Source organism: Halichoerus grypus, chromosome 8, assembly GCF_964656455.1.
Source record: "Halichoerus grypus chromosome 8, mHalGry1.hap1.1, whole genome shotgun sequence".
NCBI lineage: Eukaryota > Metazoa > Chordata > Mammalia > Carnivora > Phocidae > Halichoerus > Halichoerus grypus.
In genome coordinates this window covers 3,624,624-3,638,499 of record NC_135719.1, presented here as the reverse complement: position 1 = coordinate 3,638,499, position 13,876 = coordinate 3,624,624, and the positions used below count along the sequence as shown (strand labels likewise).

The 13,876-nt window shown below is 48.1% G+C and overlaps 1 protein-coding gene across 4 annotated transcripts in view; it reads left to right on the top strand.

Moving 5' to 3' along the window:
- SH3GL3 (SH3 domain containing GRB2 like 3, endophilin A3) overlaps positions 1-13,876 on the top strand; it is a 134,854-nt gene that overhangs the window by 19,187 nt on the left and 101,791 nt on the right. The window contains exon 1 of one of the 4 annotated variants that reach the window (XM_036072911.2): positions 9,965-10,031. The exons of 2 other annotated variants lie outside the window; for them this stretch is intronic. The gene's annotated coding sequence lies outside the window, so the exon portion shown is untranslated. Of the gene's footprint in view, positions 1-9,964; positions 10,032-13,876 lie in introns of those variants that run through there. One more of the 4 variants, XM_078078823.1, reaches the window with a different exon arrangement.

The window sequence follows — 13,876 nt, the reverse complement described above, 5'->3', positions numbered from 1 at the left end:
GGGGAGCTAGGGAACTCAAGAAGTGTTTTCCGGTCCAGGTTGTTTGGCATTTTTCTGTGTTCCTTGCAAGGGGGTACAATGATCATTCCACTGCCGTTGTTGCCTTCTTGTTTTAATTATTCCGACTTTCTTTTGCGTTCTCCTTTGCGTCGTTTTGTAAGAGTCCCAATTTGCTTTTCTTGTCAGTTCTCTACTTTTCCCAGGGCTCAAAAATGATTCTTGAGGGTGATGTCATTTCCATGTTTATCTTCTTTCTCTAGCATGACTTTGATTAAATATGTGTATTTTAATTTGTGAGTCGTGTTCTAAGGGAGTTGATCATTGTACCCCCTTGCAAGGAACACGGCCAGACTTTGCCTCACTTAAGCTGAGTTGCTTTGTACGATAGCAATGGAATGCTTTGGCTTCTGTTGCAGCAGGAGTGGATCATGTATGTTCTTTAGGCTTTTCAGAAACTTCATGCAGAAATTATGTGAACCAGATGGTACCCTTTTGAGTTGCCAGACATGCATATTTTAAAGAAATATGGTGTATTTAGTCTCCTTGGGAGATGTAGAGGGGGTTCTTTGGGAATGGAAGTCAGCTGAAATTGCCATAATTGAAAAGTTTTTTGGAGCTTGTCATCAGAATGAGGAGTGTAATATCAGAAGGCCAGCACAGATTGTTAAGAAACAAATAATTGACTTCTCTGAGAACAAAAGCCCCATAGACTTAGGTAAAAGAAGGTATATAATATAATCCATGATATGTTTTTCCTTTGATAAAGCTATTGATTTGCTCACTTAGATCTCTTAAGGGCTTTGGGGGATGTGAGAGTAGGGGGTAGGAGGTGAGGAGACTGTGTGAGTCCAGAGGATGAATGGGGAGGGAGGGCCAAGGCATTTAACTGAAAACTAGTGGGATGGGGGTCAAGTCACTCTGAGAAGACAAGACTTGGGAGAACTTCCTTATGGAAGGGGCAGCACCTGTTGGAGGACCGCTGTTAATGCTGTTGGTTTCCCTATGAGCAGGCAGGAAAGGTAGATCAGCCATAGCTCCCCCTAAGCACTGACTCTGACTGCAGAGGGGAGGCTACAGCCCTCTGCGCATAATACAGAGAGCATAGTGGAGCGCTGGAGGCCCAGCCGGCGAGGGAGAGCAGAGCCTGCCGGGCTCTCTGCACCTGCTGGGGAAATGTTTCCTGGTGCCTCAGTCTTCTTGCCTGTAAAATGGAGGTAATATTTCATAGAGCTGACGTGCATGGGAAGCTTATACTGTATCTGGCATAATTCTAACTTGTAGGTTGTGGTGAGGCTGAGAAATTATGTATCTGAAGTGCTTTAACCTAACACGTGGTTCAGTAGATGGTGGTTTTATTATAATGATCGTTCAGCAGGACTTGTATAACCTCTTGGTAGAAAGTTTGGGTTCAGAGTCAGGGAGACCTGATGGGAGTTCCAGCTTAGAGCTGTTTGACCTTAGACGAGTCACTTTGCTTCTGTGAGCTTCAGTCTCCTGCCCTGTACGGTGGGGGGAGTAACCGCTCGGACAGGGTGGGCTCACATAGAGGATTAGAGGCCCTAAGGCACGTGAAGTGATGAGCACAGAGCTCAGCACACGATAACCATGCCCAGATGCTCGCCACTTGCCTGGGACAGAAAGTCAGACCTTGCTCCTTCAGGCAAAATTTGGCCAAGCTTCACCCTTACCCTTGATCTCCCTGTGAGAACCCTCTTCTGGGTCCTTGGGGAGCAGAAGGCCTCGTCGGGGGACAACTTTGGTCTGTCGGCTCCTCTCCACCCCTCCAGGATGCCACATGTTTCCATATGGTGCATATTAAGTTCTGCACGTAACAGTTGATGTAAGGGCTAGGTGCATATTTTCAGGATCCTTCAAAGGAGAGCACGTTTGCGATCATCACTGAAGGAACATTCCCTGTTGTTTCATTTAAAATTGTAGGTAGTATAGCCCGATGGGTAGTTTGGGGGCGTGGGGTCACATAGCTGGACTGTGTATATTGTTTTCTTGGTTTGGGGTTCCCCATAGGCAGACCTTGAGACAAAAGCTTCTTGGAGAGGTAGTTTTTTTGGGTTGTTGGTGGTTTCGAGGTGATCCCAGGAAAACCAGGGGGGAGTGGGGAAGAGAGGGAGGGGAAAGAAGCCAGTAAAGGGGGAGCTGCCAAGTTAGTTATGTCTGAGGGCACCTGGGGCTCAGTCGTGCTGGGGAGGGAACCCCAAGGGCAGCATGGCAGCCGCTGGAGAGTTGTCCAGCCAGAGGGAGGAGGCTCCGCGTGTTCTCCCCGCTGCCTGGGTACCTCGGCCGAGGGCTGCTCATAGGAGCATTGGCTGCTGGGTGTTTGCCTGCCACACAGACTGATGTTCATGCAGCTGGGAAAACAGACAAACACAGCCCAGCCTGAAAGGGGCGAGGGCTTGCAGCAAATAGTCTTGAGCATCTAGAGGTGAGTCCCAGGGCCACGGGCAGGGCACCCCTCACATCCTCCCTCTGCCTGTAGTGTCGAATGTTGCCTTTGCCACCTGCTCTGGGATGGTGGGGATGCCATTTATCGTGCCTTAGTTTTTCCATCTGTGAAACAGAGGTAATGACAGGACCTCCTTCCTAGACTTACGGTGAGAATTAATTGAATGGATAGGTTTAAGGTGCTTGGTAGAATCTTTGCCATGTAGTCATTGCTAACTAAATACTAGCTTTTATTATTATACGGTTATTCTTCGACTTCCTTCAGGATCTTTATCGGTGTGGTTAAGTTGACCGTGTTCATTGTGATGTCAGATGAAAATCCTTTGAATGAAAATTAATTTTTAGCTGTTTCTCTGGACATCTAAATAATTTCTCCAGTTTTGGGGGCGCCTGGGTGGCTCAGTTGTTAAGCGTCTGCCTTCGGCTCAGGTCGTGATCCCAGGGTTCTGGGATCGAGCCCCGCATCAGGCTCCCTGCTCAGTGGGGAGTCTGTTTCTCCCTCTCCCACTCCCCCTGCTTGTGTTCCCTTTCTCACTGTCTCTCTCTGTCAAATAAATAAATAAAATCTTTAAAAAAAAAATTTCTCCAATTTTTATTTTAAAACTATTACAATGCGAATGAAAAAATTTAAGTTAAAAAAATCCCCTTTAATGCTACCACCCTTATGCTATTATTTTTATCTTTCTGTTTCTTTGGAGTCTGTCAATATAAATTCATATATCTACAGTGTTTGTTGATTGATTGATTTATATATTTTTTAGAGAGGGGTAGGGGGTCAGGAGGGGCAGAGGGAGAAGGAGAGAGAGAATCTCAAGCAGGCTCCAGTGCAGAGCCCAATGTGGGGCTTGATCCGAGGATCCTGAGATTATGTCCTGAGCTGAAATGAAGAGTCAGACGCTCACCTGACTGAGCCACCCAGGCGTCCCATACGCTGTTAGAATAATTAACGACAACTCCATTTTTTTCACTGTTTGATCTAATAATAGAACAACAACCATGTGCCAGGCATCCTTGACAGGCTTTATCTCCTACAAATCTAACAGCTCTATTAAGAAGATGCTACTGTCCCTGTTTGACAGGTGGGGAAACAGAGGCACACAGAGATTATGCAACTTTTTTCAAAGCACACAGCACTTGTGGGACCTCTCATGATGGGTCAGATGGAATCCATGTTAGAAATGCATGTTTACTAGGACATGCTGTCTTTCCTGGTGCCTGTTTGTGGGGTTTGTTTGTTCTATGTGGCTTAAGGGAACTAATTCCTTTTTTTAAATTTTTAAAAAAGATTTTATTTATTTATCTGAGAGAGAAAGCAAGAGCATGAGCTGGGGGAGAGGGAGAGGGAGAAGCAGGCTCTCCGCTGAGCAGGGAGCCCGACGTGGGGCTCAATCCCAGAACCCCGAGATCATGACCTGAGCTGAAGGCAGGTGCTTAACTCACTGAGCCCCCCAGGTGTCCCAAGGGAACTAATTCCTATCACAGAGAGTAGCTCCCACTTAGGTAGAGCTGTATATGACTACTTTTGATATAGTTCACTTCTGAAATGGCTTAATTTATTCGTTTTTGACCCAAGTTCCATTGAACCAGGCAAACATATTCTTTAAGAACTGAAATTTCAAATTGGGGAGAAAGGGAACAATGCAATGCTTTTCTTTAATCATGCATCTGAAAGAGCACAATGGTGCATTAGATGGCAGAGCTTCATACCCTAAGGTTCATGCCCTAGCAGGAAGGTTCTTGGAGATTCAAGGACTGATCTTTTTTTTTCTGAAGTAAATACCTCCTTTGACCTGTGCAGAGAAATACGTGGTTTGAAATAGGTGTGTTGAAAGAAAGCTGTTCTTGCTAAATCTGTCTTGCAGAGGTGGTGCTCTCTGATTTGCTATTTTCTGCCTGAGACAGACTGCAGAAGGCCACCAGAAGGCCCCTGGAATTTGAGGTGGGGAAGGAGGTAGTTTTCTTATTAAAAGAAGAGGACCGTCGTTTCCAACTTACCACCAAACAAAGGGGTGATCCTAATTTATCTGGTCACTTAGTGGTGTTTCAGAGGGACCTGGTTTGTCATGTCCCTGCCAACACTGGATTGTTCTTTCTTCTTTAAATTTAGCCATCGTGATAAACGTAAACACGTGTTGTGGTATTTGGATTTGGTATATTGATTTCATAGATGTGTTGTCGTCTGCAGTTCCTCTTTTGTAAATTCTAGTAGATCTCTAAGGTCAGGTCCTAGCAGTCCTCCAATACTGTGTTGGCTCTTCTGGGACTTTCGCCTCTCCATAGAAAACTTGAGATTCAGAGTGTTGGTATCTACAAAATCACTGGCTGGGATTTTGACTGGGAGGTTTTTTTTGTTTTGTTTTGTTTTGTTTTACTTTTTATCATGAAGAAATTCAAACATACAGAAAACTGAAGAGAGAAATACAGCGAATACCTCGACCCCATCATGTATGTCTCACATGGAACATCATGAACAACTCGCAATTAACACTTTGCCACCTCGAGTCATCGTCTTTTTTTTCTGAGCTATTTTTTAAAAGTTTATTTATTTGAGAGAGAGCAAGAACAAGCAGGGGGAGGGGCAGAGGGAGAAGCAAGCTCCCCGCTGAGCAGGGAGCCCGACGTGGGACTCGATCCCAGGACCCTGAGATCATGACCTGAGCTGAAGGCAGATGCTTAACCGACTGAGCCACCCAGGCGCCCCTTTCCTGAGCGATTTTAATGGACATCATGACATTTCATCCCCAAACAGGGCAGTGTGCATGTCTGAGGCAGAAGGGCATTTTCCTGCTTGCCTGTGCTGTGGTGATCACACCCAGCCGCGCTTCTTTATATCATCTGATGCCCAGCCTGTGTTCAGGGACTTCCCTTATTGACCAAATGTCTTTTCTAGCCGGCCGCTACAAACCACAGGCTGATCAGGGACCGCGTGTTGCATTCAGTTGTTATGCCTCTTAAATCTCTCTCTTTAAAAAAGCTGAGGTGAGATTCACATGACAGAGTTTAGTGGCATCTCGTGCATTCACACGGCTGTGCAACCACCTGCCGGTTCCAGAACGTTTTACCCCTCCAAAATACAACTGCGTACCCTTTAATGCAGTTACCCCCCCATCCTCTCCTGCCCGTAGGCCCTGGTGACCGCTGATCTGCTTTCTAGATATTTCATATAAATGGAATTGTACCCTATAGGGCCTTCTGTGTCTTGCTGCTTTTATTGACCGTAATATTTTTGAAGTTCATCCATGTTGTAGCATGTATCCGTGCTTTATTCCTTTTTTATGCCTGAATAATATTCCATTGTGTGCATATATACCTCAGTTTGTTTAATCCATTTATCCATATCCGTATCCATTTATCCGTATCCATATCCATTCATAATAGCCAGAGGTGGTGGCTATAAGGAAGAGTGCTGCTATGAATACTTCTCTTAGTTAGCTTGGGCTGCTGTAACAAAATACCAGAGACTGGGTGGTTTAAACAACATTTATTTCTCATAGTTCTAGAGGCTGGAAAATCCAAGGTGCCAGCAGATTGGGTTCCTGGTGAGAATCTTTTCCCTGGCTTGCAGATGGCCACCTTCTGGCTGTGTCCTCACGTGGTGAAGAGCATGAGCTCTGGCCTTTCTTCCTCTTAGAAGGGCACTGATCCCATCGGGAGGGCCCCACACCCATGACCTCCTTTAAACCTGATTACCTCCCAAAGGTTCCACATCCTAATACCATCTGCACTGGGGACTAGTGCTCCCACGTATGAATTTGGGGGGGAATACAAACATTCAGTCTGTAACATTCAGCTCCCTTGTCCCCCCAAATTTGTGCCCTTTTTGCATGCAAAAATCTATTCATCCCGTTGCAACAGCCCCCAAAGTCTTAATTCCAGCATCAACTCTAAAGTCCAAAGTTTCATCTAAATATCCTCTAAGGCAAACTCAAGATAAGTTTCATCCTGAGGCAGAGTTCCTCTCTGGCTATGAGCCTGTGATACCAGGTAAGTTATGTGGGGGGACAGGCACAGGATAGATGTTGCCATTCCAAGAGGGAGAAATCAGGAGGGAAGAGGTGGTTGGGTTCCACGTGTCCAAAACCTAGCAAGGCAAATACCATTAGATCTTAAGCCTTAAGAATAAATCTCTTGGGTTCAGTGCTCTCTGTCTTTGGGACCCACCTGGGTGGTGGTCCCACCTTCAGGACCCATGGGGGTGGTGGTCCCATCATGCACCCACGGCTCTGGATGGCTGCCACCTGGCCCTGTTGAGGCAATGAACCTGCCCCCACCATCCCACCCCACTTTTGAGACCGAGGACCCAGCCCTGATCACTCTGCATTGCCTTTGGAATCATTCTTCGCTTGTCTTGAAGAATAGTGCATGTTCACAGCTAAATAGCTCTATGGCCCAGTTCTGTAGGATCTAAGAAATCCCTTCATTTTGTCCTTAGTCCCCTTCAGTTCAGACTGGCAGTTTTTCTGCTGGGCAGCTGATTAGGTTCATGGTTCACACTCCGGCTAATCTCCTTATTAAATGGCTCTTCAGCCACACTGTTAGTGATCTCTTCAAGCTTTTTCATTCTTTTTGCAGTAAGGATAGGCTGAGAATTTTCCAGATCTTTAGATTCTGCTTCCTTTTTGCTTAACAATGAGCTCTTCAATTAATTTCACCCTTCCTTCATTTCATTTTCATTTTGTGATAAGTACTCAGGAGAAGCCAAGCTGCTCCTCAATGTTTTGCTTAGACATGTCCTCAGGGCCGCCTGGGTGGCTCAGTCAGTTGAGCATCTGCCTTCGGCTCAGGTCATGATCCCGGGGTCCAGGGATTGAGCCCCTCATCAGGTTCCCTGCTCAGTGGGGAGTCTGCTTCTCCCTCTCCCTCTGCTGCTCCCCCTGCTTGTGCTCTCTCTCTCTCCAATAAATAAATAAAATCTTAAAAAAAAAGAAGTCTTCAGTTAAGCATCCACTTTCATGGCTCATGAGGTCTGCCTGCAACCTCACACAGGCCGGCAGCTTTGGGCCCATTTCTCAACTGCTGTCCACCAAGGACCACCCTGTGGTCAGGAACATGTTCCTCATTTCCATCTGAGGCCTCACCAGAGGGCGTTTCCTTTTGCTATTTCTCTCCGCATTTTGGTCATGATTATCTCTCTATCTCTAAGAAGAGAGAAGCATCTCTTTTCTTTCTGAGCTCTTACCAGAATCGCCCTTATATCCAATGGGCACCTGACACCATTGAGCCTCAACCTGTACCCAGTTCCAACGTTGCTTCCACATTTTTAGGTATTTGTTACAGCAGCATCCCACCTCTTGGTAACAAAATCTGTCTTATTCAGCTTGGGCTGCATAACAAAATATCGTTGACCAGATGGCTTAAACGTCCCTGGGTAGAAGTCCAAGATTCAGTTCCTGGGGAAAGCCCTCTTCCTGGCTTGTGGTTGGTCATCATCTTGCTGTGCCCTCAGATGGAGGAAAGAGAGCTCTCGACTCTTCCACATCATAGAAGGATACCAGTCCCGTCATGGGGGTCCCACCGTCAGGACCTTATCTAAATGTAATGACCTCTCAAAGGGCCCACCTCCAAATACCATTCACATTGGGGCTTGGTGCTTCCACATATGAATTTGGGTGGGGACAGAAGCATTCAGGACACAGCAGTACTCAGACATACAATATATAAATAGTTGAGTACCTTTTCAGTTCTTCGGGTATATGCCTATGAGTGGAATTGCTCTTAAATCTCATGATCTAGAAGAGTTCCCTTCTACCCCTTCCTTCCTTCCTTCCTTCCTTCCTCCCTCCCTCCCTCCCTCCCTCCCTCCCTCCCTCCCTCCCTCTCTCCTTTCTCTCTTCTCTCTTTCTTTCTTTCTTTCCTTTCCTTTCCTTTCCTTTTTTTCTTTTCTTTTCTTTTCTTTTCTTTTTTCTTTTCTTTTCTTTTCTTTTCTTTCTGTGACATCCATGTGTTGAGGTGCCCAGGCCAGCTATCCCACCTTCCGTCCTCATGCTGGTTTTCAGCATGTTCATCTGGGCATTTCCTGTTATTTGGCTCTAGTGTGTTAATTTTCTCTGCCTCCCTCCTTCCGTGCCTGTGTTCTGTTTGACATATTTGCCTCTTCTATTTTGTATGTGGCCTGTTTTTGGGGAATGTGCCCTTGTTTCCTATTGTGGCCCCACAGCAGATGCTCTTCGTCCCTGCAGTAAAGCTATGTGCAAGGAGGCCTTTGCTCTTCTTCCTCGAGGAACTATTTTTGTGCCCTTACGCTTCGAATTCTGGTCCTAGGCCTCAGCCATGTTGTGTTTCTATTTGCTTGTCCATGAATGGGCCTAGTGTTGGCTCACAGACGCACTACACTGTTCACTCACAGCGCCTCCCTGTCCTCGCTGACAGGCCGCGGGCCGGGCTGCTGTCTCCAGTGGGACCTTCTGGTCTGTGGCCCAGCCGGGCAGCTCTTTTTGGCTGACCTGGTTTCTCTCTTTTCCCCTTCCCATCTGTTTTCTGACAGGTGGTAAGATGGATGTTGGCTCTGTAGGACCTGGTCAGTCTTTCCTGCTGTAAAAATGGGCACCTGCCCGCAGGTCCTCTTCCCAGGTGAGGAGGCCACAGGCCCAGGAGTGCGGCTGGCGCGGGCATCGCTCACCGTGCTGGTCACTCCCTAGGAGCTGTAGACTCAGGATGGATGAGGAATGCAAGTTACGGATGAGACAGAGGGACTCGATCTCTTCTGAAAGGGGTCCCTAGCAGTGTCGGGCTGGGGGTATGGCTTGGCTTGAATCCCAAGGGGCTTTTGTGTACCAGCAGCTGGTGAGGTTAGGATGCTGGTGGGGTCGCTGCTAGCGCATGTGGTGCTCTGTTTGTGAATTGGACCTCAAGACCCTTCCCTGCCATGTGTGAGGACTCTGTCGCGCCATACTGAATTTGTTAGAGCAGGTCTTTGACTGCCATGTGCTAGAAAACTGGGTGATAAATACACAGACCTACAGTGTCCATGATGGAAAGGGCGTGCTCCCTTGATGGGGCACAGCTCACGCACCGTGTGCTCAGCGGCCACTTTGGGTTTGGTGGCTGATGTTCACTGGTCGGTGACTGTAGACCTGGATTCCTTCCCATCAGTAGAAGAGCCTTCTGATTTTGCTGTGTGATATACGGATTCTTACCTTTTCCAGACCTGTTGCTATCCCCCCCGCAAACTTGTATTCGTTTCCATGGGGACTTCAGTTGGCATCCAGACACGGGTCCCCCCACCCTCCCCGCAGAGGGACCCGTGTTGACTTTTTGACAGAAATTCTGGCGAGTTCTGAAGCTCTAATGCTGTGTACCAGGGATGCATGGGGGCCCTGGGAGGGCAGCATTGCTCGCGCTACCACGCGGGGTGCGTGCAAATAGCTGGTCTGTACTGTGGCTTTGGGAAGCCTTCATTTCTCCCAACGGCACTCGGCAGGCAGATGTGACTCTCGTGTGACACCCAGGACCTGAGACTGGCTTCTGAGTGGGACTCTAGGAATCAGGCTCGTCGGTCTACTTTCCCTAATTGTGATACATACCTACCTGTGGAGAACATTGAAGCCCCACGGCAAAGCTGGAGGAAAAAGGTAAAAAGCACCTCGGATTTCCCCTGTTCAGGGTTAACTGAGGGTCCCTCCCTTTGATGTCTGCTGCTTCCTTCGGTGGGATGAGACCTCACCCTAGCCCCCCTTCTTCAGTGACTGATTTTCTTTTTTTAAAGATTTTATTTATTTATTTGAGACAGAGAGAATGAGAGAGAGAGAGCACATGAGAGGGGGGAGGGTCAGAGGGAGAAGCAGGCTCCCTGCCGAGCAGGGAGCCCGATGCGGGACTCGATCCAGGGACTCCAGGATCATGACCTGAGCCGAAGGCAGTCGCTTAACCAACTGAGCCACCCGGGCGCCCCCTCAGTGACTGATTTTCTATTACCCAGTCCTTAGCCAGTGTTTGATAGCCCGAGGACAACTGTATGAATTTGCAGACTACATTATTCTTCCATAACTACGAACCCAAGCCTCCTTTTCTATTGAATGATTCAGTCGCCCTTGCCCGGGGGCACAACAGTTGTAGATTCCAATCTCCCTCTGCTGTGTGATCTTGGGAGAGTCGCTGCACCTCTCTGGGTCTCTACCTCTAAAATGAAGAGGCTGTATCAAATATGCTTTCCAGCTGAAATCAAGCAGGGGAATTAGGCCTATTAGAGAGCAGCCTGTGGGACAGGTTTGTTCCCATAGGCAGTGGAGTCTAGTGGGAATTGTCTGAAGCGATGGAGATAGCTAGCTAGCTCGACAGACCGATAAAAGGGAACTGAACCCTGTCTCTGTGGCAGGGGGAATGGGAATGGGATCACTGGGGACACGATTGTATGGCTCACAGAGGTCTGCTAAGAGATTGGGAAGAGACTGCTGACCTTGTGTGAGAACCAACCTCAGGGAGAAGGACGAGGTCGGGACCCTCAAGAGGTCTCTACGCTTAGATATTTGGCCTGCCCTGCACTGCGGTCGAGGCTGCTTCCTTTCCACGGTGGTATTATGGAATACCACAATTACTGATCGCTGAAAGCTCAGGCGATGGTTAGCATTTTTAAGCAGTAAGTATCTTTTGATTAAGCTTTGTACATTTTTTTAGATCTAATGCTATTGCACACTTAATAACTGCATTGTAGTGTAAACATAACTTTTATGTGCACTGGGAAACCAGAAGATGTATTTGACACTCTGTGTTGCGGTATTCACTTTATTGCAGTGGTCTGGGACCGAACCCGCAACATCTCCAAGGTGTGCCAGGACTTGGAGACCTTTGTGGTGAACGTGGGAAGTGCTACATTGGCGGAAATGATGATTGACTAAGGACTTATGTGTGCTGGGCTGGGTCTCAGATCCTGGGGATATGGAGAAAAGCAAGACCCGGTACTTGCCTTTGAGAAGTCCCAGGTGCGTGTCCAGTAACGGGGGGCTCCAGCGTGAGGGGAAGTCTAGAATGAACCAGGCTGCACGTGTAATGGGGCTGTGTTTTGTAGAGCAAGGCTTCTTTATGACATGACTCAGTTGTACATCCTGTTATCAGATAAGCAATACCCATAGTGTTAAAATAAAAAAGGTAAATATTTGGTCTTTGTCCCTGGTTCCTGACACAGCTCCTAAAACCCTTGGAATCTCTTGAGTGATAAGAGTCTTTTATATGCTAATTGATGAATGGGGGCTGGGGACCCCTAGATGTCTTTAGGTGGGCTGGTTGCCAGAAAGACCCTGGCCTGATGAGAGGGTTGGAGCTTTGAGCCCTACCCTTTGACTTCTTGACTTCGGCGGGGAGGGGACTGCAGAGGGGCTTGAGACTGAGTTAATACCAGTGAACAACGATTTAATCAGTCATGCCTACCTGATTAAAAAAACTCCATAAAAGCCCTTAAATGAAGAGGTTCGGAGAGGTTCTGGGTTGGTGAACCCATCGAGGTGCTGGGAGGGTGGTGTGCCCACAGGGTGGGGGGGGAGGGAGTGCATGGACGCTCTCTGTGTGTGCCCACTGCACTTCTTTGCCCCATGCATCTTCTCAGTTAGGCTGTTCCTAAGTTGTATCCCTTAGAATAACTAGTCAGTAATAGTAGCCTTCCTGAGATCTGTGAGCCATTCTAGCAAATGATCAGACCTGCGGAGGAGACTGTGGGAACTCCTGACTTTGTAGCCAGGTCGGGCAGAGGTATGGGTAACCCGATGCTTGGGACTGGCGTCTGAAGTGAGGGCTGAGCCCTTAGATCTTGGAGTCCGATATAAACTCCAGGCCATTAGTGTCAGAATTAGATGGAATTGTAGGACACTAGTTGGTGTTAGCAGCTGGGGAAGTGATTGTTGGTGGAGGGAAAACCCACACGTTTGGGCTCAGAGCGTATTGAGTGAAACAGATCCGTGTGTCCGATGGCTTTAAGATGTACAGACTGCAATGTCGTTGGTCTGGGGTGATGTTGAAGGCACCGACCTCATGGCGGAGGTCAAGAGAGACCCCATCCCACTGGTGGTCAGCATGGTTCCTAAGCTCACCCCGTCGGTGGGTGTTTCTGGAATGAGTGAGTTGGAGGCAAGTAGAAATGACCTTGGATAATCATCCAAAGTACAGTGCAGCTCCTTCCCAAACATCAGTGGCCGACCGTCTTCAGCTTGTCAGTATTGCATGAAACACTGCATTGGACTAGATTGTTCTCTGAATTTAACTTCTGCATTCCTTCAGGAGCCTGCTTCCTTAGCGGGCACTCTGTGTGCATTGCAATCTGCCAGGCCACCTTTTCTTGTGAAACGATGTAGATCAGATGGAGAGGATCTGACCGGCTCTCTGCTTTGGAACTGGTTGAAGCTCAGGCATGAACAGATTCACACCTCCCAGACTCAGAGTCAGAATACACGCGATGCTTGCGCTGCTCTGGTATGCAAATTGCTTTCAGAGGGAGCTCCGTATTTGAAAAGTGCTCTAAGGAGTGGGAGACTAAGTGACAGCTTCAGGTGTGTGACGAGTCAGAGTCACGAGCAAACCAGCTCAAGATCAGCCAGCGAGGCGTTTGGATGATGCAGAGCCTGACTTGTTCTCTTTGTATGCGCCTGGCCTCCAGCACGGGGAGGAGGTTGGCCTGCTTGGGGGCATATGTTGCATTAAGCCACCCAACCAACCCACGGAAGGGGAGACAACCTGTAATTGTTAGGCGCCCTCCCTGACCTACGGGTCTTCTCATCAGAAGTTAGAATCAGGATTTGATGGATCTGCTAGCTACTCAGTTTACAGTAAATATGAAAGGGGAACATAGGAAGCACCACGGGGAGGCCATCTGCCAAATCTAGAATGTGGGAATTAGAAGGGATAGATAACACATTGCTTTAGTAAGTCAATGGCCAAGAATAAGACGGGGAGGGAAATGTAGATGAAGGAAACTCACAGGAGAGGGTTAGAAGCACTTCCAGCTGGACAGCCTGGGCCTGGTATGTGGGCTCACTGGGAATGCAGGGGACCCTCTGCCTGAGGGCTTTTCTCCGCCCGAGAGAGTATGCCTGGCAGGCAGAGCAGAGCACCAGAGAATCAGTGGCCCACAGATGCCCCTCAGCCTCAGGCAGTGATGGACAGGGAGGTGGACAAATGCCCCAACGTCCTCCTCACCTCCTGGGGTTGAGACACCCCACAGGGGTGCCCCACTCTCTCTCCCAGACTTGTCCAGAGGAACCATGCTCCGTGTGTTCCCATGGCGCACGCCCTTTCTCGGCTTTCTTCCCTTCCCTGGCTCCTTTCCCTATTCTCCCATCTCCCAGATAAACTGCGCTTAAGTCATTGCTTCGGGGCCTTTTTCCAGGGGAAACCGAACTAAGAGGCATCTCCATCCAGTGCAACATGAGGACGTTATCTGCATCCCAATTTAAACGATCTGTGAAAAGCAGGAATTGATTGGGGAAATAGG